Source organism: Ambystoma mexicanum, chromosome 4p (genome assembly GCF_040938575.1).
Source record: "Ambystoma mexicanum isolate Mex_15411 chromosome 4p, UKY_AmexF1_1, whole genome shotgun sequence".
Lineage (NCBI taxonomy): Eukaryota > Metazoa > Chordata > Amphibia > Caudata > Ambystomatidae > Ambystoma > Ambystoma mexicanum.
Window position 1 is genome coordinate 44,529,925 of NC_090927.1, and position 24,968 is coordinate 44,554,892.

General features: G+C 47.8%; 1 protein-coding gene across 2 annotated transcripts in view; it reads left to right on the forward strand.

The window, feature by feature from the left end:
• LOC138452955 (zinc finger protein 268-like) overlaps positions 1–24,968 on the forward strand; it is a 115,018-nt gene that overhangs the window by 71,209 nt on the left and 18,841 nt on the right. The gene's annotated exons all lie outside the window — the stretch shown is intronic.

The following is a 24,968-nucleotide window of genomic DNA, read 5'->3' on the forward strand; positions in this document are numbered from 1 at the left end:
AGTCCTAATTGTGTGTGGTGGTCCCAGAGGGTACTGCATGCAATTCTGCCCAACAGTCAGTTAAGTAGAGCCACTGGGAACCATTAATGGGCTGATTGGGGCTTTCAGTGTAGAGGATGTGGGATCTCTTTCTACTTTCACCTGGGTGCAGGATGGACATAGTGTACATATTCCTGCACTTCAATTACCCATCTTGGGCCAAGAGCACTGCAGCTGAAGTCATTGTTACCTCGGACCCCTCTGTGTATGGCGAGCTTTGAATCGCACAAGAAAGACAGAACTTGACGTTGCACATCAGCTGTCGGAAGCTATAGACAATTGTTAAAAACCAATAATTACTCGCAATGCGGTTTCCTGGTATTAGTAAGGGTTCCATTCAGGCCGCATTCTCTGCTTTGTGACGCTGTACTCGTAGAATGGAAATCACAGTAGCTAGAATATGTTTATGGGTGAGAGGAAGTAACCCAGCATTTCTTTCCTCTGGTTCATGTAGAGAATGAGGCAAGGCATCCACTTTTCTGTTTTGAGTTCCTGGAAGAAAGGTGATCGTACTGCAGAGAACAGACACACCCACAAGGCTTGTCTACTGTTTCTGCATTGTTGAGTATGAAATATTGAAGATTGCAGTGATCTGTGCAGACTTCAACACTAAGGACATTTTTTTTTTTTGCAACAAAATGGCACTGATGCCTTGGCCCAATGTATCAGTTTCCAGAACAAAGGGTAGGGCATTGTCCGGGGTGCAACGCCAAAGCCGTAATAAAGGCATATTTGAGAGATTGGCAGGCCGCCCTTTCCATTTCAGCCCACTGGAATGTTCGGCTGGTGCTCAGAAGATGGGTCAGATCTTTTGATAGCCGTGCAGAGTCTGCTCTAAAGCCACAGTAATAATTTGCAAAGCCGAGAAACGCTGAACAGATTTGAGATCATGGAGGGCCTGTTAGGGAGAATTCTCTCTTTAGGCTGAATTTCCTAACCTAGTGAGTCCCCCTGCAGCTTTGCTGGATTTCTGGAGTTAGTTTTTTTTTCTCCTGCTAAGAGTGAGACTCTTTTTCTCCCACTCTTGGACATGATTTATGGTGTTCCTTTGACTGTTAATGTGTTTTATGGGCTATGGGGTCTTTTACTCCATAGGGTTTCATGTGTTTTTGGTATGTGTTACACAGCACCCTCAGTGCAGTGACACAGGGGTGTCATAGTGACTCCCAAACATAGACTCCATACCCTGGGACTGACTACTGTCTCCCAGGGCATGTAAAGTCACCATTGGCTTTACTAGTCCCAAATTATTAACAGAAACCAGTACAAACCATCATATTGTGGACGTACTGGTTGGGGCAATTCGATTGGCCCGGGGTCTGTTAGTCGAGGGGGAACTCTCCGTCCCCCCTGATCGAGTTTTGGATGGTGGCAGTGAATACTACTTTTTATATTCGACCGCAAATATTTCCCTATGGGATTTCCCATTGTTCGAGGCTACCAACTTTAATCATTTAATTCTCATAGCCTCGAACATACCGCCGGTTTATTTAATTAATATTAATTTGCCAGTTGGTATTTTCTGCCAGGACTCGATTCTAAAATGGCGTTTGTGTTCTCTTCTGTGACCCCAACCCAAGTCGAGCCCTTTGTTCCAATTTTTGGCGGGCGTCTCCACAGAAGCCTCCAAAAGTGGTGCCACTCTGTCTGGGTACCACAGAGGTTGTGGGAGGGGGTTTAGGCACCCTGGACTGAGTTACCTTGGTAACTCAAGTCGCACTCTTGTGTGATTGGCCCAAGTGGTGAGCCGGCCGGCTCACCACTTAGCGTGTTTGATTGACAGCTAGGCTGAGTGAATGGGGGTATGCTGCATAAAAGCAGGGTTTTGGGGACTGGAACTTCAGAAGTCGCCACAGGACCTGAGAATCCAACAAGGGAGAAGCTGAGCCGACCTACCACGACAACACCACCGGTGGAGCCCTGCGGAACCGACTCACCACTTCCCGACGACAGAGAAGATCTCCCGGCTGGAGAGGCTTCTTCCCCTGACTGGTGGGCACAACCAGTTTACCTTCTTTTCTTCGCACCCCAGACCGGTTTGTGGTCGAACTGCCCGTGCCAAGCACCCCGGCGGCCGGATAGCCACTTACCACTGAAACGCGAATCAACGGACCGCTCCTTGTACCTGAGAAACTCCGTGGCTGGTTTCTTCCCTGGCAGTGCAACGGACTCCTGTCTTCCTCCCCGACGAGATCCTCTCTTCCCCCGAATGAAGCACCGACTTGTATCCCCTGCCAGGAACAACTGCTGGAGTGTTCTCACCACTTTAAGGTACCGTGTCCACCAGGCCTCCCTGTCATGATGCCTCCCTCTAAGGAGCCAGGTCCGACCCAGCAACCCCAGAGGCAGGCATCATTTTCCCCAGGGAAGTGCCAGCGGGCCCAAGCTGGGGCCCTTTGGACACAGTCCTGGCGCCTTAGGCGCCAGGCTCATGTTGGACCCCTGTCCTGGCGCCTTAGGCGCCAGGCTCATAAAGCTAGACATGTGTTCAAGTGTTTTAATGTGCACTTACCTGATGCAGACCATGCTGCTACATCCAGGCCCTCTTGAGGCCTGAATGGAACTACTTTACCTGTGGAACTACTTTCCCCTGGGTGTGGTCGGGGAAGGATACATACCTGATCGGTGGAAGGATACATACCTGGAACTTCCTCCAAAGCTATTTAAACCACGCCCGATCAGCAACTCACGCTTCGCGTTGTTCTGCTCCTCGCAGCTGGACGCTCACCGTGTCAGCTCCTGCATCTGGACTTCAGCCACGCCTGTCAGCATCCTGGGTCACCTGCTAAGAGAGAATTGGAGAGAAAGAAGACCTTACCTGCTAAAGCTGCATCACGGAGAATTCACACCGACGATCCTGAAAGGGAAGACATCATTTTAAAAGCATTTCGCTACGATCGCTGCAGCGCTACATTTCACTCACCTTTCCTGGGCACCTCCATCTTCAGCAGCGATCATCCGGATCCACAGCCACTTCCCAGAGCCTAGAGAGAAAAAGCCAAGAACACAAGGTGAGAGAAGGAAGGGAATAGGAAAAGCTCAGTTTCCTTCTAAGACTTACCTGTTGGGTCATTCCCATTTCATTTCGGATCCTGCCGCTTCCTGGCATTCCGGACCCCGGCCCCTATGGGGAAAAAAGACAAAGACATTGAATGAGCGAATGCAAAGACATTACCCGAACGCTCATCCAGAACTTACCTGTCATTTACTGGAACTGCACGTTTCACTTCGGGTCGGCGCCATATCTCCGGCATTCCGAACCCCGGCCCCTAAGGGGAAAAAAGACATAAGCGTTAGCGCTTGCTGCAATAAGACAATGAACATTATAATAAGGCTTGAACTTTTGAACTTGCTACAGAACTCTTACAGCGCCTTACCTGAATAGTCAAGCTTATTTGAACTCCCATCAAACCTCAATCCAGTGAAGTAACTGGGTTTCAACGCGCCCCTGCATCAGAAGCAGGATGGAGAACTCATCCTTCCAGACCCTAAGGTGAGACTTCACGGGGAATCAAGGAAGGGTATCGTGGAGGGTTGGAAGGGAGTGGGAGGCTTGAGCATTATTCCGTCAGTAGGTAATACTCCCTTTTCACGCACAGGGGAATATTCCTGCGAGCCAGTGAGTCCATCTTCAGAGTCCTGCGCTTCACCATAGAAGAAGCATCAGCACTCGAAGCCAGACCTGCGCCTCCGTGGGAATCAGGTGAGCGTGACACTCCCTTTCTAAGGATTGCTACAAGGTAATAATAACCCCTTAACCTTCTGGACTGGGCTGGCCGCCTTGACCCTCTAACTGGTCCCTTTCTTTTTTCCAACTCCTTTCTGAACCGTTACAAGACTTTTGTGCACTGCAACCGTGTGACCTTGGACACATTTCGTTTTGATCCTCTTAAAGCGGATCCGGCCTACTGACTCTGAATTCACGGTGTTACTTTGCCTTCCCCTCTTGTTGTGTTCGTGAAAAAGTGTTGGGATCTGTTTCAATTCATTCTCTGCTTTTCTCTCCCTTTTAAAAACGAATTATTACAGTGCCATCTATGTTAAGCGCTCGCCGCTGTCTGAAAATAAGTGGGACTTGTCTAATATTCTTTTAAGGAAGTGTATATCTTTTAGTGACCGTGTTTTTGAATTGCTTACTATTAGTGCCTGTGTGTTTTTCTAGATGTGGTTTTAAAAAAATAATTATATCTCTTTTACACCAAGCCCTGGTCAGTGTTTACTTATTCTATTGTGTTCACTTGACCTATTGTGAATACTCTGTATACTGCCTAACTCTTCGTGAGGGAAGTCTGACTGCTCAGCCACAGCTACCAAGTGAATCTGTGTGGTACAGACTGCTACCAAGTGGGTTTACTGCCAAACACCTGTAGTCCTAAATCTTTTGCAGTGGTCCCAGAGGGAACTGCACAGGTTTCTGCCTAACAGGGCCTTTCCACTTTATGATGGCCTGAACCTGTAAGTCCATTTGAATACCCTTGCAACTGAGGATGTACCCCAGGAAGTCAATAAAAGCGACATGAAACATGCATTTCTCCAGTTTGGCCTATAAATTGTTTCCTGAGGCACTCCAGGACCTCATGAACATGACACACGAATGACTCATAGGGCGAAAACACCGGAATATCATCAAGGTAAACCCACATAAAACATTGCAACTCTGCCAGAGCAGTACCAAGATCAAAGGGCATCGCCTTGTACTCGTAATGCCCAAAAGGCATTTAGAAGGCAGTTTCCCAATTGTGTCCCGGTATAATTCAGACTAAATGATGGGCGCTGCAGAGTTCCAGGTGGGAATACATCTTGGCTTCCCCCCAGCATGTCTTTTATCAAGGGATATGGGTATATCCTTGAGTGTCATTGCATTCAATAACCTGGAATCAATGCAAGGCTGAAGGGTTCCCTCTTTCATGTACAGGAAAAATAGGAGATCCCAAATGAGACGATTAAGGAGTTATTTACGCATGGTTAATATTTGTATTTTATTCTTTTTAAAGCAGAGACCTACCTCGAGAGCAGTGGAGCGCTGTACAGACTGAGGGTAGCTAGCGTTTGGGCTGGTATCTTTTAACAGTAGTGCAGTACTGTGAGGTGCGCTCTGTGTGTTGGTTTGTGGAGAGCCTGCAGTTCATCCCATAGTTCTTGTAATGCTTCATTTTGGGCTCCGTAGGATTAGTTGCGTGTCAAAATCTGGAAAGCCGCCCACTCCCCTTTGACCCGTTTGTAAGGAAGACATGGTATCAAAGCAAGACAGACACAAATGATCACAGTACAAGAGTGTTTGTTATTCTGTAAAATGGGTGAGATAAACACCTAAGCTAAACCTAACTCTAAGATGGGAGCTGGCTATGACTATCAAATAATAATACGGTCCTAGTGGAGTCTAGTCAAATAATTAGGGCCTATACTAAAAATAAACTATTGCTAATCCTTACCGCTACATTAGAAAAGAGTGTGGGATAATGTTCACAAGAAAAGAAGGAAGTGTTGGCCGGGGTCTCCCTTCCCAACGTTTTTAGCACGGGACAAGGTGGGATTCTCAAGCACGGCACATTCCTGGGCTTCTCCAGCACAAGGTTCCAGTTCCTTTTCCAGTATCGGGGCCTTCTGTGCTTAAGTCTCTTCTCATGCAAAGTCTCTTGCTTCAGAGGGCCTGATATGCCAAAACAACAAAAATAAAGTTTCTTCTGGTAATCTTTACATGGGGTGAATACCTGTCACCTTTGGATCCCCCTCAGCCGGACTCCGATCCTACTCTCAATCGTCAGCCTCCCTCAATCAGATTCAGACCAACCACTCACTGTGGACATCCCTCAGTCGAGTTCACACTTGTCATCACAGTGTTCATAGCTGTATTAACACTATGCAGGATTCACTTCCCCAGTCAGGCTTTCTTTTTAGCCCCCAGTCAGACTTCACATAGTTCTATCATCGCTATGATTTCGCAGGCATCACTCGGTCAGGTTCACATTTGCCCCAGTATCACAGTTCCTTTGTTTAGTTTTTCTTTTCCCTAGAATAATCGAAAGTTTTTTTAAACAGTAGCACAATGTTCAGATTAGGTCCCCCTCGTCCCGGCTCAGACCTTTCTGAAGGGCGATCACGTCTCGCCGGGTCACTCTGTTAGCCTACGGCATGCACTGGCTTCCTAGCCTCACAATTTGCACAGCGTTCCCCTCAGTCGGGCGCCAATGCTAGTTCTCAACAACACAACCTCTTCTTTAGTGTGTCAAGGACTTCGATTATACAAAGGATTTGACTTGACCCTTGTATGACCACCTTAACACCTTATACCGGCCTTCCTTAAGTCCTATTGCCACTTGTAGTTTCCTTTACCCGCAATGTTCAACAGTCTTTGTTCAGGAGAGGGGCACCAGCTAGAGACCTTCGACTGAGCACCCACGTGGCGCTGGACCACTCTGACTCTGGTACCCAGTTTGTTCATCAACAACTTTTTGCTTAACTTATCTTCTTACTGTTGCTACTGCAACCTCGAGCTTAACACAAGCCGGTTGACTATCAGTTGCTTCCGACTCACCGGCTGTGTTGGACTCGCTCTGTTCCTTTTTGCCGCTAGAGTCAAGGATGGTACGTTGATAGCCACCCCACCTCCTCGCCCTGGTAATCGGTGAGGGAGCGTGCCATGTACCGCTGACATCTGTCGCACCACCTGCCAACTGCGATTCCTAGTCTTGCGTATCTTTCATTGGAGGCTTCACTGGTCTGGTTTGAAATGGGCAACAGCAACTCCCTCCTTGACTTCCTTTCTGGTCTCACCACCTTTCTCCTCCGTTGGAACTGCTGTCCTGGAATGCTGCTTTGTCGTGCGTTTGGCCTTGCCCGGAGTGTGCTTGTGTGTTCTGCCTTTTATCCCTATGGGTAAGGGAAAGGGAAGACAGGTGTGTGTAGTTGGCGGTAATTGCCTGACCCTTCTGTTGGGACATGTCAGGTAACCGGCTCGGGTATTAGTCTGTTGTCGTTCACGTTGTGAGAAAGTGTTTGTGTCAGAAAGGGGGGAGGGTTAGAGTTTCTAAGTATCCAACTGGTCAGGAGGGGGAAAAGGTGTCGAAAGGAAGGGGGTACCGCGTCTCACCCTTCGGTGGCCCACTTCCACTCCCGAGGACCCCTCAGGTGATCCTCCCTTACTATCCACCCCCAGACACTGGATCCAATAGTGATGGCCGTGTCCTGGCCTCCTGGATAACAGATCCCTGGGCACTAGTAAATGAGACACCTTCAGGTTTCTCTGACCTTGTACCAGATACACGGGTCTTCTGATGATTCAGAGTAGCGTTCTAGGCCCAGAGTCTAGTCTGCTGTTGTCGAAGGACCGTGTGTGGGGGGGTCCCTCTGTCCCTTCCACCCAGCACTGAATGACTCACTCCTGTTAGTTGGAAGATCCTTCTCCCAGTACCACAAAAGAAAGATCTCTTGCGTATTAGCATGATATTGGAACAGTGATAGACACTGATCAAGGGTAGCCAGAAAGAAGGGAGACAGAATTGAAGCATACGGATATTTGATCATTCGGCTCCGGAGCCCGACATTAGATTATTGCAGTGAGTATATTATTAGCATGCATATTAGATTTGATAGCGACGGCATTGGTTAGGTGCGTCTATCTACAGTGTTCACTGTGCCCACATAGTTCAATATTTGGTAACTTCAGCCTTGTTGACCGTCCTTTGCACCCCTCTGTAAGTATGTCTATAGTTTTCATGACAGTGCATTTAGTGACAGCACTGTCCTGGTGCGTCTGTTTACTAAGTATATACCTGAAAACAAAGGTATATATTAGTTTATCAATGTTTTTTCTTTTTCCTCTTGATTGTTAAATGTGTGTCCTTGTGTTTTGTTTTTTGTGCGTTTTATATTGAAGAGACCCTATTATTTTTTCTATGATGATTCTGATGTTCTACATGTATTTTTTTTAATGTATCGCTTATGTTTAGAATAAGGAATATGTTCTGGGCATGTCCCTGAGGAAAGACTAGTACAAATCTGAAATGCATTTGGCACAGAATTATTATCTGATCGCTGCCTTTTCATTGTGCAAACAACTCGTTTGGAATTCGACCAATTGAGAACTTGATGGGGAAAGGTGTACTGCGATATATATTTTCTGATCAGTAGCTTGATTTTTCAGGTGAAAGTTAAAGTACCAGTTGCAGTTTTGCAAGGGATAAGGTGGCACCACAGGGTTGTTTTTCCTGGTCTTGGTTTTGACATTATATAGGCCACCTGATTGCAAAGGTGGATTATGCTGCCTTGTCCTAATACCTACCTATTTGTAATTGTTAGTCGTTCTTGAGTTTGAGTAAATCAAGGTTGTGCCCACCCCTCCTTGTGTTTTCACTACCAAAAACTAGTCCCAAGGATGGAAATGGAAGATGGTGGAGGAATTATTAGGAAGAGAAGAAATCGGGCAGAGCAGAGGAAAGGAGGCTCCTGGGCAAAACTGGCACAAGCCAACAGCAAGCTAAAAACACCAACCTTTAGTGTCACCTTGGAGACTGAAAGCAATGGTCACACAAAGGCCTGTGAAACTCCTCTGGGTTTTATGGTGAATCACATGAGGGTAAGCCTCCCAGCCGGACAGACTCTTGCCCTGGGCAAAGCACATGCATGGAACCGTGCTGCTGATTATGCCCCAGCGTCTGTGCAGTTTGGAAACCATGGAGACCCCCAAGCTTAAGAATGCTGCGTATGTGGCAACAAGACTGAACCCACACCCAAGCAGCAGTGGGGCGAATGCTGCAAGAGCGAGTGATGCCTCGGCTAAGGCAGCGTTCTGACACCCAGTATATCCTCCATCTACAGATTTCTCAGAATCATTTTATCATGTGTATCGGGTAAAATACTGGCCTTAGTTACAGTACCAGTTCAGGGGTGTCTAGATACTAAAAGGGGGGGTGTAGCTTGTGGACGATAGTCACATGACCAGTGACCTAAAGCAGGGTTTGCATCCTCGCCACTTCATTACTTCCACCCAAAAATGGAGGCAAAAAGATATTTAGTGGTTACTGTGATACTGGAAATGCATCGGAGGGACAGGGCCTCCGTATCCTTGTCCTTTACTGCTTTTTATCGTGTGTTCTGTCGTGTTTTCTACGCAGGAGTTCATGTGGGATTCCTGGCGGTGCAGCTCTCTCTTTTGGTTTGGTGAACATATCCATGGCATACCCTTATGGCATCCATGGGTGGGGGTGCAACCCTGTGCCCCTAGTATATGTTTTTGGGCACATGTGTATGACCCACAGAGTAGGGTACGGGCTGGTGGCAGCTCCGTGCTGGATTGACTGGTGCCCTGAGCATCCTCCATTTTGGGATGCCCAGGCCCTGTCATTGGAATCGGTAGATTCCTGATGGAGACAAAAGGGCCTCCGTGGCCTCTTGTCCTCCATCGCCTGTTACCTTGATCTTCCCGAAGTCCCGGGAAGCCCTGACTCTGTCCCTTACCCCTGACCGGCTGTTGGGTGGAAGTTCCTTATATGGTAGTGTGGGGAAGTGCTGACCGGACTGGCTGGAGCATTCTCAACGACCGTATGTTGTGGGTACGCCTGTGGGTGGGACCTGGGTGAATGGAGTGTGTGACGAATACGCATTCTGTGTTGTGGATGTCTAGTATCTGGTGGTTGACACAATGACTGAGACAGCCCTGCCTGAAACCGGTATGAATGCAGCGTGGAGTGTTGAATGGCTCGGTACTTGTCCCAATACACATAACTTGTTGTGAGTGTCTGGAGAGGAGTGAATGGCCTGAATGCACTATGCACCTGATTGGTTGCCTGCCTGCATGAATGCCCTTCGTAGTGATTGGATGCTCGAGTGTGACTCAGCGGAATGAATGGGAGGTCAACAGTATATCTGGGGACCTCTCACTGCTAGGAATCATGTTCAGAAGTATTCAGAGTCCTACTACAAAGAGTAACTGGAGTGAAACCTGAAGCTTGACCTTGAAGCCCTGCTGGAAGAGAAGAATTGCTGTTGCTCTCCTTCATGATCTGAAAGCTGCTTTGTCTTCAAGGACTGACCCAGAGAGGACCTGGTAAGGCGCCCTCTTCCCGAGCAACGAGGGACCATTGTGCACAGCTGATCTTTGCCTAAGCTTTTTGGTAGACAGACCTACGAAAGGCTGCCGACCCGATATGGGGACTGCTGCGGAACTCCAAGGAGAAGCGCCCAGACTGTTGTCTGCCACTGTCGATGACCGCCGTCGCCTTCCGGAGCCGCTGTGCTCCCGTTTGCCTAAGAACTTCATTGATCCAAGGACGCTCTCGTCCGTATCGTCGCTGCTGTATCCTGCTGGAGAAGGCCCGACCGTTGACGCACCGAGGAGCATCCACCAGTGGGTTTCCCGCCACCCAAAGACCACAGAGACGCCGATGACTCGACGCCCTTGCTGGGCCACAGTTCTTCAACTCTTTGCGGTCCATAAATATCGACACTGAGGTGCCCCACACGCCTCTTCCTTGCAGGACATTTACGCTTCCCCGTCAACGAGCACCGATAGGAACGACGCGGCCACTTCACCGTCGTAGCTCGACCTGTTCTTCGTCGGACGTTCGACGACCCGTGACTCCTGCCTTAAAGGGAGGGCACTCAAGAAGGGTTGTCTATTCCCCCGACGAGGAACGCTACAACGCCAGGTACTTTGAGGTTGCAGAACTATTGGGAAGTCTAGTGTGAACAGCATATGGACTGGGCTTGTATCTTTATCCTACAGGTTGCCCAGGTGGGGGGATCTCCACACAGAGCTGTGTTTTACGGTAGTAACCAGTATTCTGCCAATTGTTCAACCATCTTGCTTTCCTTCCTTTCTCTACTGCTGGTTTCCTCTTTATTTTGATCTGTGTGTCATTCTGACCTTATGCACTTTAATGAGATCTGATAATATTTGTGGTACCACTTTATAATTGTATATATTTACCATTGTTGATTTTCGGAGCACAAAGTGAGTTATTGTGATAGTGTACATAACCTTGAATATTAATTATATAAAGACTGTGTTTTAACCAATACAGTGTGTGAACATTCCTTTGTGGGTGCTTGGGGACTACACTGTACTTAAGAAGCAACCCGCATCACCTCCTGAGAAGCTAGGACTTGATTGCTCGACTACGTTACCAAAAATAGAGCATCTTGCCTGGGGTCGCCTGTGCCTCTCCTCTACCATATAGAGAGCGGAAGTATAGACCCCCCCACCGGTCTTTACAGTTGCGATGCACAAATGTTTTTTTACACTACCAATAAGCTTGCAAAGAATGCTAATTTCTCATCAGAAATGTGTTCCCAATTAATGACCCAAGACCAATATCAATATAACCCTTTTATATTGAGTTTTACACATAAGTACAATAGACTGTGTAATTGGTATTTGAATGATGAAAAAGTAGCAATAACCAAGCTCGTGAATAATGTGGGTAAATCATGAGCCTGAAACAATAAACAGCTCCCTGATTATTTTTCTTTCTTTATTTATTTTAAATGTATAAAGCGCCCAGCGGCCCGGAGGCATTGTGGCGCTGTTACAGAAGGTTATTTAATACAGTTAGGTCTGGTAATTTAATAGGCAGTGAAACCGGAGTACATGTTCAGTGGCAATGTTGAGAGGGTGTTCCGAGGTTACAGTGGAACAATGTGGAGACAGTTCATTTGTGGAAAGTATTAGTTAAATAACTTTGTTTTTAGCAGCTTTCTGAACACTGTGAGAGATTCTTCACTTCTTAGTCTGAGAGGATGCGCGTTCCAGGCTATTGGGGCTAGTACTTCAAAGCTAGTGCCGCCAGCTTTAGCTCTGTTGAACTCTGGGACAGAGAGAAAGTGAGAGTATTGGTCACGTTTAGGTCTGAGGGCTGGAGCTTGGTGTAGTCCATCTACTAGGTAGACTGGGGCGGTCTGAGCGAGGCACTTGTGTGTGATGGTGAGGGCCTTGAATGTTATGCGTTCTTTGATTGGGAGCCAGTGGGCATCCTTTCTTGCCTGGGAGATGTGCTCTCTCTTAGGGATGCTGAGGGCGGCTCTGAGGGTGCTGTTTTGTGCAATCTGTAGTCTGTTAATGTTATTAGTAGAAGTGCTTATGAGAAGGATATTACAGTAGTCAGGTTTTGCACCAATTGTGGCTCTAGCGATGTTAAGGAGGTTGCTTGGCGATAGGTGGGGTTTTACTGAATTTATGATTTTGGTGGTTAGGGCAGCGGCGGATGAGATGGCACTGACTTGCCTGTCCATTGTTAGGGTGGAGTCGAGATATGCCCCAAGGTTTTTCACTGAAGTAGAGGCTGTAATGGTAGTATTCTCAATACTGAATGATTTGAACTTGTCATCTAGTTTTTTTAGGGCTTCTTCGGGGCCTACCAGCAACATTTCTGTCTTTTCCCCGTTTAAACAGAGCCCATTGGCTGCCATCCAGGCCTGGATGCGTGCATATGTCAATTGGAGGGTGTTGAGGTCTTGCTCATAGTTCCCTGTTAGGGGGAGAAGAATTTGTGTGCCATCAACATAGTTTGTAAAAGCTATGTCAAATTCTTCTAAGTCTCTGAAAATTGGGAGGGTGAACAGGTTGTAAAGGGTGGGGGCGGTACAAGATCCCTGTGGTGCTCCACACTCAATAGGAGTTGGAGAAGCTGAGGCTTGGTCGGAAAAGACCCTCATAGCTCAGCCCTCCAAGAAGGAGGTGATCCAGGTGGTGGCCTCTTGAGAGAAGTGGGAATTGTCAGAGAGATGTTTGCACAAGATCTTGTGTTCAACCAAGTCAAAGGCAGCTGTCATGATCTCTGCTTCCAAAAGATCAGGACTTGCCCGACTCCCTTGGAAGCAGACCCATAACCCCGGTTCCGAGTGCCAGCCAGTCCCAATTGGGACCTTTTGGACCCTGTCCTGGCGCCAGTGGCACCAGGCTCATAAAGATGCCCAGTCCCAGCGCTGGAAGCGCCGGGCTCATAATGCTTGGGTGGACTTACCTGCAGCAGACCATGCTGCTTACTTACCTGCCAGTTGAACCCCTGATCCTCTTCTGTTTGGGACTACTTTTCCTGTTGGGTGGGGCAGGAGCCACTCCCTAGGTTCAGAACACTGGAACTCTTCTGGAAAGCAGGAACTCTTTTCTTACCTAGGCGTGGCTGTGGAAGGAGACACCTAAGCACTACAGGAGGCTATTTAAACCACACCCGATGGATGAATCTTGCTTTGCGTTATTCTGCATTCTCTGCAGCAGAACGCTCATCGTGTCTTCTGCTTCTGATCCTGGGCCTAAGGGAACAAAGGCTTACCATCCTGGAATCCAGTCTTCAGCAGCACCTGTAAAGACAAAGAAAGAGCAGGTTAGCACTACGGTCTTCAGTGGCAGCGCATCTCTTACCTGGTCCATCGGCTGTCACCAACGCCTCGCGCTGCATTCCGTCATCTGAAAGACAAAGGCTTACCTACTCTTCGCATGCTCCGGAGGTCTTCGCACTGCATTCCGGCATCTGAAAGACAAAAGCTTACCAACTCTTCGCACGCTCCGGAGGCCTTCGGCGCTGCATCCCGCATCTGAAAGACAAAAGAAGGTGCGTTTAAAGACATTGGGCAACTTTATTACTCACGTGCCATTACTCCTTCCCACGCCGAATCCAGTGGGTATTCCAGCACCCTTCAGCTTCTCTAAAGCTCCGAACTTGTACCTGCAAGATAAAAGGGACAGTTAGTGCGCATCGTGAAGCAGGCTACAAGCGCTTACTTACGTGCTTCCAGGTGCTTCTATTCCTCACGCGGGTTCGATCCTCAACTCTCATCAGCCCGCCATCCGCCATCGCCGGAACCCTGCAAAACAAGAGATATCATTACAAAAGACTTTTAAGACATTTGACGTGCCCAGAACTTACCGTTCGTGCAGTTAACGACGGACAGCAGTCCTCTGAGGTCAAGAGGCCTGCACCCTTATCCAGTGAAGAAACTGGTTACGGCACCCTGCCCCGAAGGCAGATGGAGAGCTCGGCGTTCACTTACCTAAGGTGAGGGCGTTAACCTTTGGGGTTCTACAGGAGAAGAGAAAGGGAAGAGGAGAGAGGCACCCAATAACCCCAGTTCATTAATCCCATATTTTCTATCTGCAGACATCTTACTCTTCGAGTCAGACATACAGTGCACAGAGGTCCAGCCCAAAGAGCCAACCGTGTGTTACACATCACCTTTGAAGATACGGCATTCACCCAGTCAAGACCGGCGCCTCTGCGGGAATCAGGTGAGCGTTACAGAACGCAAAGCCTACCGCAAAACTCCCACCCAGGCGCTATGGAAACCTCGGATACCGACCAGCTAGCCCAGTTACTTGGGGAACTAAGAGCAGAAGTGCATGCAGCCCGTCAGGAAACGAATGCTCTAAGAAGGGAACGGATTATTTCCAAGGAGCGAACAGACAATCTCGCTAGACAATTGCTACAGTCACAAGCCGGACAAACTCCGTTACCCGCATCAGGGGCAAATCTTCCTTCAACATCCTCTACGAACCCAGTGCAGATCAGCCTACCTGGGAATGTACCTCTGGCTCCGCCCGAACGATTTTCTGGTGACCCAAAGAGGTTTGCAGTATTTATTAATCAGTGCCGGTTGCACTTCTTATGCCGGCCAACAGCCTTTCCAACTGATCAAGCTAAGGTAGCTTTCGTGCTTTCGTACCTTAGTGGCAATGCGGCAGACTGGTCGATCCCTCTAGTTAATCAATATGATCCGGTTCTCCATGATTTTCAAGCTTTTCAGCTCAGTATGGAAAAACTGTTTGCAAGACATTCACAGGGGCAGGCCTTGGACAATGAGCTCCTTTCATTGCGACAGGGTAATCAAGACCTTTTGGCTTATATTGCGTCTTTCAACAGACTGATAGTGGAAACTCGATGGCCTGAGGACAAAAGGATTACGCTGTTTTATAGAGGTCTACGTGGATAGCTCAAAGATGTGTTAGCCCAAGTAGTGAATCCCCCGCAAGACTGTTCGGACTATATTGACTTAGTCGTTCAAATTGACCACAGACTGCAGAACAGGAAGGCCGATCGTTCCAAGTTTGATGCTCGAGTATTTTCCAAACCACCAACTCCTACCAAAGGAGTAGACTCCGGGGAACCCATGCAAATAGGGGGCCTGAAAGGACCACTAACACAAAAGGAGCGGGAAAGGAGAAAACAGCTGCAATTATGCCTCTATTGCGGAAACTCGGGGCACTTTCTTCGAAACTGTCCGGTGAAACCAGCCAAGAAGGCAGTAGGAGCTGCAGTTACCAGGGTCACAAACTCTGAGCAGGGAAACGACCTCGCCCGACAAGAATAGAGGTCCTCTTGCCGAGCGTTAAAACCAGTTCCGTGACCTCGCATTTCGTGATACCTATGGTCCTCATTAGCCCTGAACATCCGGATCGATTACATGCGATTGAAGCTTACGTCGACAGCGGTGCCATCGGCAATTATGTGGATCATGAAATGGTTTTGAGGATGAATCTGACTCTTTGTCCAAAGGCTGTAAAGGACGTCATTACTACGGTGGATGGTACGGAGATAGCCTCCGGACCAGTAACGCATACCACCCAAGAAGTGGCGCTAGTAAGTCAAGATGGACACCATGAGAAGATCGTGTTCGATGTGATCAAGGCCCCTCAGTTCCAGATTATTCTAGGAATTCCTTGGTTAGAGAAGCACAATCCTCAGATCGATTGGCGAGCAAGAACGGTTCAGTTTCCAGAATGTGTCTCTACTTGTCACCCTCGACCTGGTGTTGCACTGGCAGCAATTTCCTCGGAGGCTCCCCAGTTACCTCCTGAATACCTAGAATTCCAAGATGTTTTCCGAAAGGATCAGGCTAACTCTCTACCTCCTCATAGGTCTTATGACTGCCAGATAGACCTGATACCTGGATCTACTCCTCCTTGTAGTAGAATTTATGCCCTCACCGAGCCTGAGAATCTTCACCTCCGACAATACCTGGATCAATACCTAGCGAATGGGTTTATTCGTCCTTCCAAGTCCCCTGCTTTCTCAGCTTTGTTCTTCGTTCCAAAAAAAGAAGGGGACCTTAGAACTTGTATAGATTATCGCGCCCTGAACCAGATCACCGTTAAGAATAGATATCCGTTACCTTTGATCCCTGAACTCCTGGACCAAGTCAGAAAAGCATGCATATATACAAAGCTGGATCTTAGAGGAGCCTACCACTTGGTACGAGTAAAAGAGGGCGATGAATGGAAGACGGCCTTCCGCCCCAAGTATGGCCTATTTGAATATCAGGTCATGCCCTTCGGACTTTGCAATGCCCCGGCCGCCTTTCAATATTTTATGAGCGATGTCCTCAGAGAGCTCATAGATGTGTGTGTTGTTGTTTACATTGACGACATCCTCGTTTATTCTTCATCGGAAACTGAACATCGGAAACACGTGAAAATGGTCCTCGAGAGATTGCGTCAACACAAACTTTTCGCTAAGTTGGAAAAATGTGTTTTCAATGTGACTGAAGTTGAATTCTTGGGATTCATATTATCACCTAGCGGAGTGCGTATGGATTCAAAGAAGGTCGATGCAATTCTCAAATGGCCATCGCCATCCTCCGTAAAAGGTGTTCAAAGCATGTTAGGCTTCGCTAACTTTTACCGCAGGTTTATCCCCGAATTCTCTCGAATAGTCCAGCCCATCACCGCCTTGTTAAAGAAAAACAAACGTTTTGAATGGTCAACCGAGGCGGAACAAGCTTTCCAGAATTTGAAGACTAGATTTATCTCTGCACCGATCTTAAAACATCCTCGCCCAGAACTCCCCTACATCGTTGAAACCGATGCTTCGAGCCTTGCCATGGGGGCAGTTCTATCACAAAAGGACCCAGTAACCAATCAGTTGCATCCCGTGGCATTTTGGTCCCGCAAATTCTCACCTCCTGAAATCAATTACACTATTACTGATAAGGAACTTCTAGCTATCAAGTCCGCCTTTAAGGCTTGGCGGCATTATCTTCTGGGGGCCCGACACACCGTTACTGTTATTACAGATCACCGAAACCTGCAATATTTGAAAACCGCAAAAGCTCAATCCTCTAGGCAACTCCGTTGGGCACTATTCTTTGCCGAGTTTGACTTCATAATTACCTATCGACCTGGTACAAAAAACGGTAAAGCTGATGCCCTTTCTCGGATGGGAGTGGAAGAACATTTGATCAATCCTAAACCTGTACCTATCATTCCCGAACAAAGAATTCTAGGTGTAATCGCCACACAATCCATAGAGGAAGTTAAGGATAAAGCCAGGCTACTGGTAACTCCAGCAGACATACAGAATTGGCATCTGCAGGGAAAGGACTTTACGGTGAAGGACAACCTATTATATTTCCAAGAACGGTTATACCTGCCCAGCACAGATTTACAAAAAAAGGTAATCTCTTGTTATCACGATTCTTTAATGGAAGGACATCCCGGTATGACCAAGACCTCGGAAAAGATCAAGCGCTACTCCTGGTGGCCGTCTTGGAAAAAAGATATCAGAGACTTTATAATGTCCTGTGGAGTATGCGCCCAAAACAAGAGTCAAAAGGAAAAACCAGCCGGCCTCTTACGCCCTATTGCCATCCCGCCTCGCCCTTGGCATACGTTTTATATGGACTTCATCACCGATCTACCTCCATGCTCCGGATACAATACGATCCTAGTAATCGTGGACCTATTCTCCAAGATGGCGCATTTCATTCCACTCAAAGGCTTACCAACAGCAGCAACTCTGGCCCGAGAATTTCTCAAAAACATCGTCCGACTGCACGGTTTTCCTTCAGTTCTAATTTCGGATCGAGGTAGTCAATTTATTTCTCATTTTTGGCAAAGTTGCTGTCGGTCGGCTCAAATTGATGTGAGACTTTCGACCAGCCACCACCCTCAAACCGACGGACAAACCGAGAGGACCAATCAAACTCTGGAACAGTATTTGCGCTGCATGCTACAACAAACTGAAAAAACTTGGAAAGATATCCTTTGGATAGCCGAATATGCCTACAATAACTCTGTCCACTCGGGAACTGGGAAGACCCCGTTTTTTCTTTTATACGGTAGTCACCCTCGAACCTCGGAGTTGGATCCACTCCAAGATCTTGGAACACCAGCAGTAGACCACCTGCATTCTACAATCACCCAAGCCTTTAAGGAAGCCGTTTCTCACCTTCAAAGGGCTAAAGAACAATACAAGAAAGGAGCAGACCAACATCGGAAGGAAGCCCCCCAATATCAAGTAGGAGATCAAGTCTGGTTATCCACCAAATATCTACCTCTAAAAGGACCACGCACATTCAACCCAAGATACCTTGGTCCCTATTCCATCACTACCATAGTAAATCCAGTAGCGGTCAAGTTGGACTTGCCCCCTCACATGAAGATACATCCGGTCTTCCACGTCTCTCTATTAAAACCCGTGCAACCTCAAACCCGACTAACTACATCTCCAAAACCTATTCTAGTTGATGGAGAACTCGAGTTTGAAGTCAAAAGCATCCTGGATTCCAAGATCTCCAAATCTAAACTATTTTACCTGATTGACTGGAAAGGCTACGGTCCCCAAGAAAGATCCTGGGAACCTGCAGAATATGTCCACGCGCCTCATCTAATCAAAAGATTTCATCGAACATTTCCTAACAACCCCAAACCCCCGGAGAAGCCCGGTTTGGGAGGGGCCTTGAGGGGGGGTGCTGTCATGATCTCTGCTTCCAAAAGATCAGGACTTGCCCGACTCCCTTGGAAGCAGACCCATAACCCCGGTTCCGAGTGCCAGCCAGTCCCAATTGGGACCTTTTGGACCCTGTCCTGGCGCCAGTGGCACCAGGCTCATAAAGATGCCCAGTCCCAGCGCTGGAAGCGCCGGGCTCATAATGCTTGGGTGGACTTACCTGCAGCAGACCATGCTGCTTACTTACCTGCCAGTTGAACCCCTGATCCTCTTCTGTTTGGGACTACTTTTCCTGTTGGGTGGGGCAGGAGCCACTCCCTAGGTTCAGAACACTGGAACTCTTCTGGAAAGCAGGAACTCTTTTCTTACCTAGGCGTGGCTGTGGAAGGAGACACCTAAGCACTACAGGAGGCTATTTAAACCACACCCGATGGATGAATCTTGCTTTGCGTTATTCTGCATTCTCTGCAGCAGAACGCTCATCGTGTCTTCTGCTTCTGATCCTGGGCCTAAGGGAACAAAGGCTTACCATCCTGGAATCCAGTCTTCAGCAGCACCTGTAAAGACAAAGAAAGAACAGGTTAGCACTACGGTCTTCAGTGGCAGCGCATCTCTTACCTGGTCCATCGGCTGTCACCAACGCCTCGCGCTGCATTCCGGCATCTGAAAGACAAAGGCTTACCTACTCTTCGCATGCTCCGGAGGTCTTCGCACTGCATTCCGGCATCTGAAAGACAAAAGCTTACCAGCTCTTCGCACGCTCCGGAGGCCTTCGGCGCTGCATCCCGCATCTGAAAGACAAAAGAAGGTGCGTTTAAAGACATTGGGCAACTTTATTACTCACGTGCCATTACTCCTTCCCACGCCGAATCCAGTGGGTATTCCAGCACCCTTCAGCTTCTCTAAAGCTCCGAACTTGTACCTGCAAGATAAAAGGGACATTTAGTGCGCATCGTGAAGCAGGCTACAAGCGCTTCCTTACGTGCTTCCAGGCGCTTCTATTCCTCACGCGGGTTCGATCCTCAACTCTCATCAGCCCGCCATCCGCCATCGCCGGAACCCTGCAAAACAAGAGATATCATTACAAAAGACTTTTAAGACATTTGACGTGCCCAGAACTTACCGTTCGTGCAGTTAACGACGGACAGCAGTCCTCTGAGGTCAAGAGGCCTGCACCCTTATCCAGTGAAGAAACTGGTTACGGCACCCTGCCCCGAGGCAGATGGAGAGCTCGGCGTTCACTTACCTAAGGTGAGGGCGTTAACCTTTGGGGTTCTACAGGAGAAGAGAAAGGGAAGAGGAGAGAGGCACCCAATAACCCCAGTTCATTAATCCCATATTTTCTATCTGCAGACATCTTACTCTTCGAGTCAGACATACAGTGCACAGAGGTCCAGCCCAAAGAGCCAACCGTGTGTTACACATCACCTTTGAAGATACGGCATTCACCCAGTCAAGACCGGCGCCTCTGCTGGAATCAGGTGAGCGTTACAGCAGCAGAGAGATCCAAAGGTAGGAGGAGTGATGATTTGCCTTTGTCCATGGCTTCCAGTAGTTGGTTCTTAAGGTCTAGTAGGGCTGATTCAGTGCTGTGACGAGGGCGGAAACCAGATTTTTTGCCTAGTAAGTTGTGGATTTTCAGGTACGACTGAATCTGTAGATAGGCAGCCCTGTCCAGAATTTTTAGCAGAAACGGCACAGTGGTGATTGGACGGTAGTTGTTAGGGGAGTCCGGGTCAAGGGTAGGTTTCTTTAATAGTGGTCGAACCCACGCTTCCTTAAGGGCGAGTGGGACGGTGCTGTTGGCGAAGGAGGCATTGATGAATGTAGTGACAAATGAGGCAAGAGCAGCTGCACAATCTTTAATTAGATTGGCTGGGCATATGTCTCCTTTACATAGCGATGGTTTGTTACGCTTCATGATTAGTAGGACTTCAGGGATTGTTACTTCCCTGAATGCAATGGGTGTAGGCTTGTTTGTGCAGTGTGGAGAACCTGCAACGGGCAGGAGGGTCGAGGGCTCTGGTGAGGGCGGAGTGATTTTAGGCATTTGTCATATTGAGTTTTGATTTTGTTTAACATGGCGTTTTGGATGTTGTTACACCATGTTTCGTTTTTTTCGGATGGTTGTGTAGATGTGGGGGATAGTCAATTTGTTATAAATGGCGAATAACTCTTTTGATTGGGAGTTAGCTTTCTCAATTCTGGAATTGTATGTGGCGGCTTTAGCTCTGGAGGTGGCCTGCTTGTTTTGTTTGGCGATTGTGAGGTATGTGTCTCTTGTGATGGTAGATGGGTTTGTTTGCCATACAGTTAGTGCTGCTCTTTTAGCTGTTCGGATGTCCGAGAGTTCTTGTGTGAACTATGAATTCACGTGTTATCTGTGCTTGGCTTTTTTCAGTTCCAGTGGGGCTATGGTGTCTAATACCTCTTTAAGAGTGTTATTGTAGATCTCTACTAGTTCTGTAGGATCAGTGGAGGTTGGGTAGGCAAGCACCGATGTATCGAGGAGAGGGAGGATTCTTTCTACAGTCAGTACTTTCTTGGATCTAGCCATAGTGGCTGGTGCAGGCGGGTTTGGGTTGGCTGCTGTTTTAGAGGGAATGAAGAAGTGCAGTAGATGGTGGTCGGTCCATGGATGTGGGGTATTAGAGCTGATGTCTACCGCGCAGTTCTGATCTGCGATCCAGTCTAATATACAACCTTTGATGTGGGTAGGGTCGTTGATTAGTTGGGAGAATCCTAGGTCTTGGAGAGCTTTGGAGAGGGCTTCACCTTTCTTGTCTATGGGGTCTTTGAAGCCCAAGTTGGGGTCACTTAGGAGGATTGTATTTGTTTTGAGGTTAGCTCCTAAGGTATGGGTGATGTTGGATTGGAAGTCGAGTGTTGGGCCTGGGGGCTGATATACGGTGTGGAGTGTTATGGTGTCGTTTGGCAATGGAGATTTTTGAACTGATAGCATGTCAAAGTTGTCAGCTTCAGTGGTTTTTAGTTGCCTGGCGTTAAGGGTTTCCCTGGTGATTATGGCGACTCCTCCCCCTTTACTGGAAGTTCTGTCTTGGCGCAGGATGATGTAGCCTGGTGGTAGGGTTTGGCAAATGGCAGGACCAGATGCTGCGTGTAACCAGGTCTCAGTGATGGCTAGGATGTCTATAAGTTCAAGTCGGTGATGAGATTGTAGATCTCCATGGTGTGTGCTGGGACGGAGTGTGCATTAATGAGTGCGCATTGAAGTTGTGTTTTTCCCTGGTTTTGTTTTAGGGGGGATGCTGGTGAGGGTGGCAGTTTCACTGCAAGTTTTTAGCAGTGGGGTGAACGTTGGTGATGTTGTCTGAGGGGATGGCTTGTCAGGGTGTGTTTTAGGGTTGGCAGAGAGGCTGTGCGATTGGGTGCCTAGCCTTTGATTTCTCAGGTGGAGAGGCATAGGGTGAGTGTTGGTTTGTGTATTGTGGTTGGTGCTATATGGCATGGGAGCCGAACAGGTGGGTATTGATCTCTTAGTGGGTGAGCCTATGGTTAGTGCTGGAAGGGATGGCGTAGGTGGTACATTGTGGGATAGCAGAAGGGTGCTAAGGGGCACGGGGGCTGAATAGGTAGGAATTGATCTCATGGTAGGTGAGCCTATGGTTAGCGCTTGAATGGAGGGTGTAGGAGGTATGTTGTGGGAGAGTGGGAGTGTGGGAGACATGTTTGGCGTGGGTACTGGGGACTTGGGTGAGGTGCTGTAGTCTGTTACCTTGGGCTGTATTTGAGTGGGCCTGCGAGTTTACAGAAGGTGGGTGGTGTGCCTTTAGGTGGGCAGCATATATTTCAAGTGGTCAGCCGTCGATCAGAGCTGGAGAATAGGCATTTCAGCGTATATTTCAGGAGAGTCAGTGTTTTACAAAAGGCTTTGTTGTAGGCATTAGTTTGGGCAGCAGTCATTTCAGAGCGGGCGGCGATATTTGAATAGCAATGCAGTGGGCAAAATGGAGTAGGCAAGGTACAATTCAGGAGGGCAATACTTTTTCAAAAAGCCGGCAGTGAGCAATTGTGAAGTATTACAATGTTGGCAAAAAACAGTTCAAAGTGTGCAGCAATGTTTGAAAAGCAGGGCAGTGGGCAAGTTAACTTAGGTAAAGGTACATTTCACTGGGACAATTGACCTTCGTCCGACAAGCTTTGCTGGTGGGTATTCAAGTGGCTAATTCAGAATATGCATAGCAGTGACAATATAGGCTATTTCAAGCACTTCATAGCGTTAGGCTGAATAGTTGGATTTGGGACGTGCATAACAGGAGAAGATAGGTTATTACATACATTTTTTGTTTAGAAGAATAGATAATTGCAGGCAGTTTTAGTAATGATAATTAGGCTATTTCTGAATAAGCATAGTAACAACACATCTGATTACAAAAGCACGTATAGCTCTGAGCAGTTAGGCTATTTCTGGCTGGCTCAGCTATGAAAGACAAACATAGAGCAATACACAACAATATTGCTGAGTGGGTTAGGGTAAATCTAAATATGCATAGCCATGGCAAGAGATAGGCTCGGCATAACATTGTCCGTGTGGACCTGTTCGAGGTAAACATTGTAGGGAGGAGTGTGTTTTTATAGGAGCATGGATAGCCGTGCTATTACTGGGGCAGAGTCAGGTTTAAAACTTTGCATTCAAATTGCTACAGTAGATGTAGTGTTAATGTTAGGGAGTGCATGGACTTTGCGCGTAGCGCAATGTTCTGTCTCTCAGGAGATGTGGAATTGTCTATATGTTGGTGCCGTAAGTTTTGTTCGGTTAGCAGCCGCTTACCTTACTATAAAAAGAGGTCCGCATTCTAGGCCCTAGGCTCCTTCGGCTCAGACAGGCTCAGACAGGCGATGCCCTTAGTGTGAGCCTTTGTGCTGGGAGCCCGGCTCACGCCTTCAGGTCTGCCGTGTTTGCAGAAATGGCGGTCGGGAGCCAATCCGCTGATTTTTAACGTTGCTTAGCAACATGTTGCATGAACAAATGTGTGTGCCGCCATTTTGGGCATCTGCTCCTCATGGACAATGTCTTCCTTATCAGCATGCACTGCTGATTCAGCTGTGGAAGCAGTTTCGTGCCACTCTGGAGTAGGTGGGGTCCACTTCAGGAGGTGAGTTGTGGTTTACCCATGCAATAATGCGATCAAGGGCGTTGAGCTGCAGGCAGCAGCATATGACGTTGATCGTCGCTGGTAGTCCTCTGGAGAGCAGGAGGGCTGAGGCAGGCTCCTGCCTTTGAAAGAGGGGGCAGTGGAATGGGCTCGGACAGGCAATGCCCTTAGTGTGAGCTCTTGGTGCTGGGAGCCCTGCTCATGCTTTCCGGTCTGCCATGTGTGTGGAAATGGCGTTCGGGAGCCAATCCGTTGATGTTTAACATTGCTTAACAACATGTTGCATGAACAAATGTGTGCACCGCCATTTTGGGCATCTGCTCCTCATGGACAATGGGTTCCTTATCAGCACACACTGCTGATTCAGGTGTGGAAGCAGTTTCGTGCCGCTCTGGAGTAGGTGGGGGCCGCTTCAGGAGGTGAGTTGTGGCTTACCTATGCAATAATGCGATCGAGGGCGTTGGGCTGCAGGCAGCAGCATGTGACGTTGATCGTCGCTGGTAGTCCTCTAGAGAGCAGGAGGGCTGAGGGAGGCTCCTGCCTCTGGATGAGTGGGCAGTGGAATGGTCTGTGGACGTTTGATAAAATGTACTGCAGCCACTTTACTGAAATGCATAGAGAACGCACTTTAGAGAAGATCCCTTGGCTTGGGGAACGTCACCTGCATGGAGTATCTTTATTCAGAGTTTGGTATTAAGATATGCGTTGCCAGGTAGAACAAGAGCACCCTTATTTGGATATAAGACATTGGGGAAACTCCAGTATATTTCTGAAATGTCTGAAAGAGGAGCTGTGGGTGATCCAGTTAAGACGGGTGCTGGGAGATTGCCTTAAAATTCCAAACATTGAAAGTATTTCTAGAGTATGTAATGAAAAGGGAAGGGTGTGGTCACTAAGGCATCTGCACCCATTTAGGGCTCTGCACAAAGACTGAATAAAATGCAGAGGAGATTTGTAGGGAAATGGGAGGATCTGAAAGATGCAATATTCTGGCTTGGAGCTTTAAGCCTTCATTTTGGCCATGTTACGACTTTGGTTTAGAATTTGAAGCCTTAAAGACCTGTGAAATATTTCTAAGCCAATGAAACACTATTTCAAAAATAAAGAAACTATGCATGTCTAATGTTTCTTTTTTATTTGTTTAAAAAGATAATGT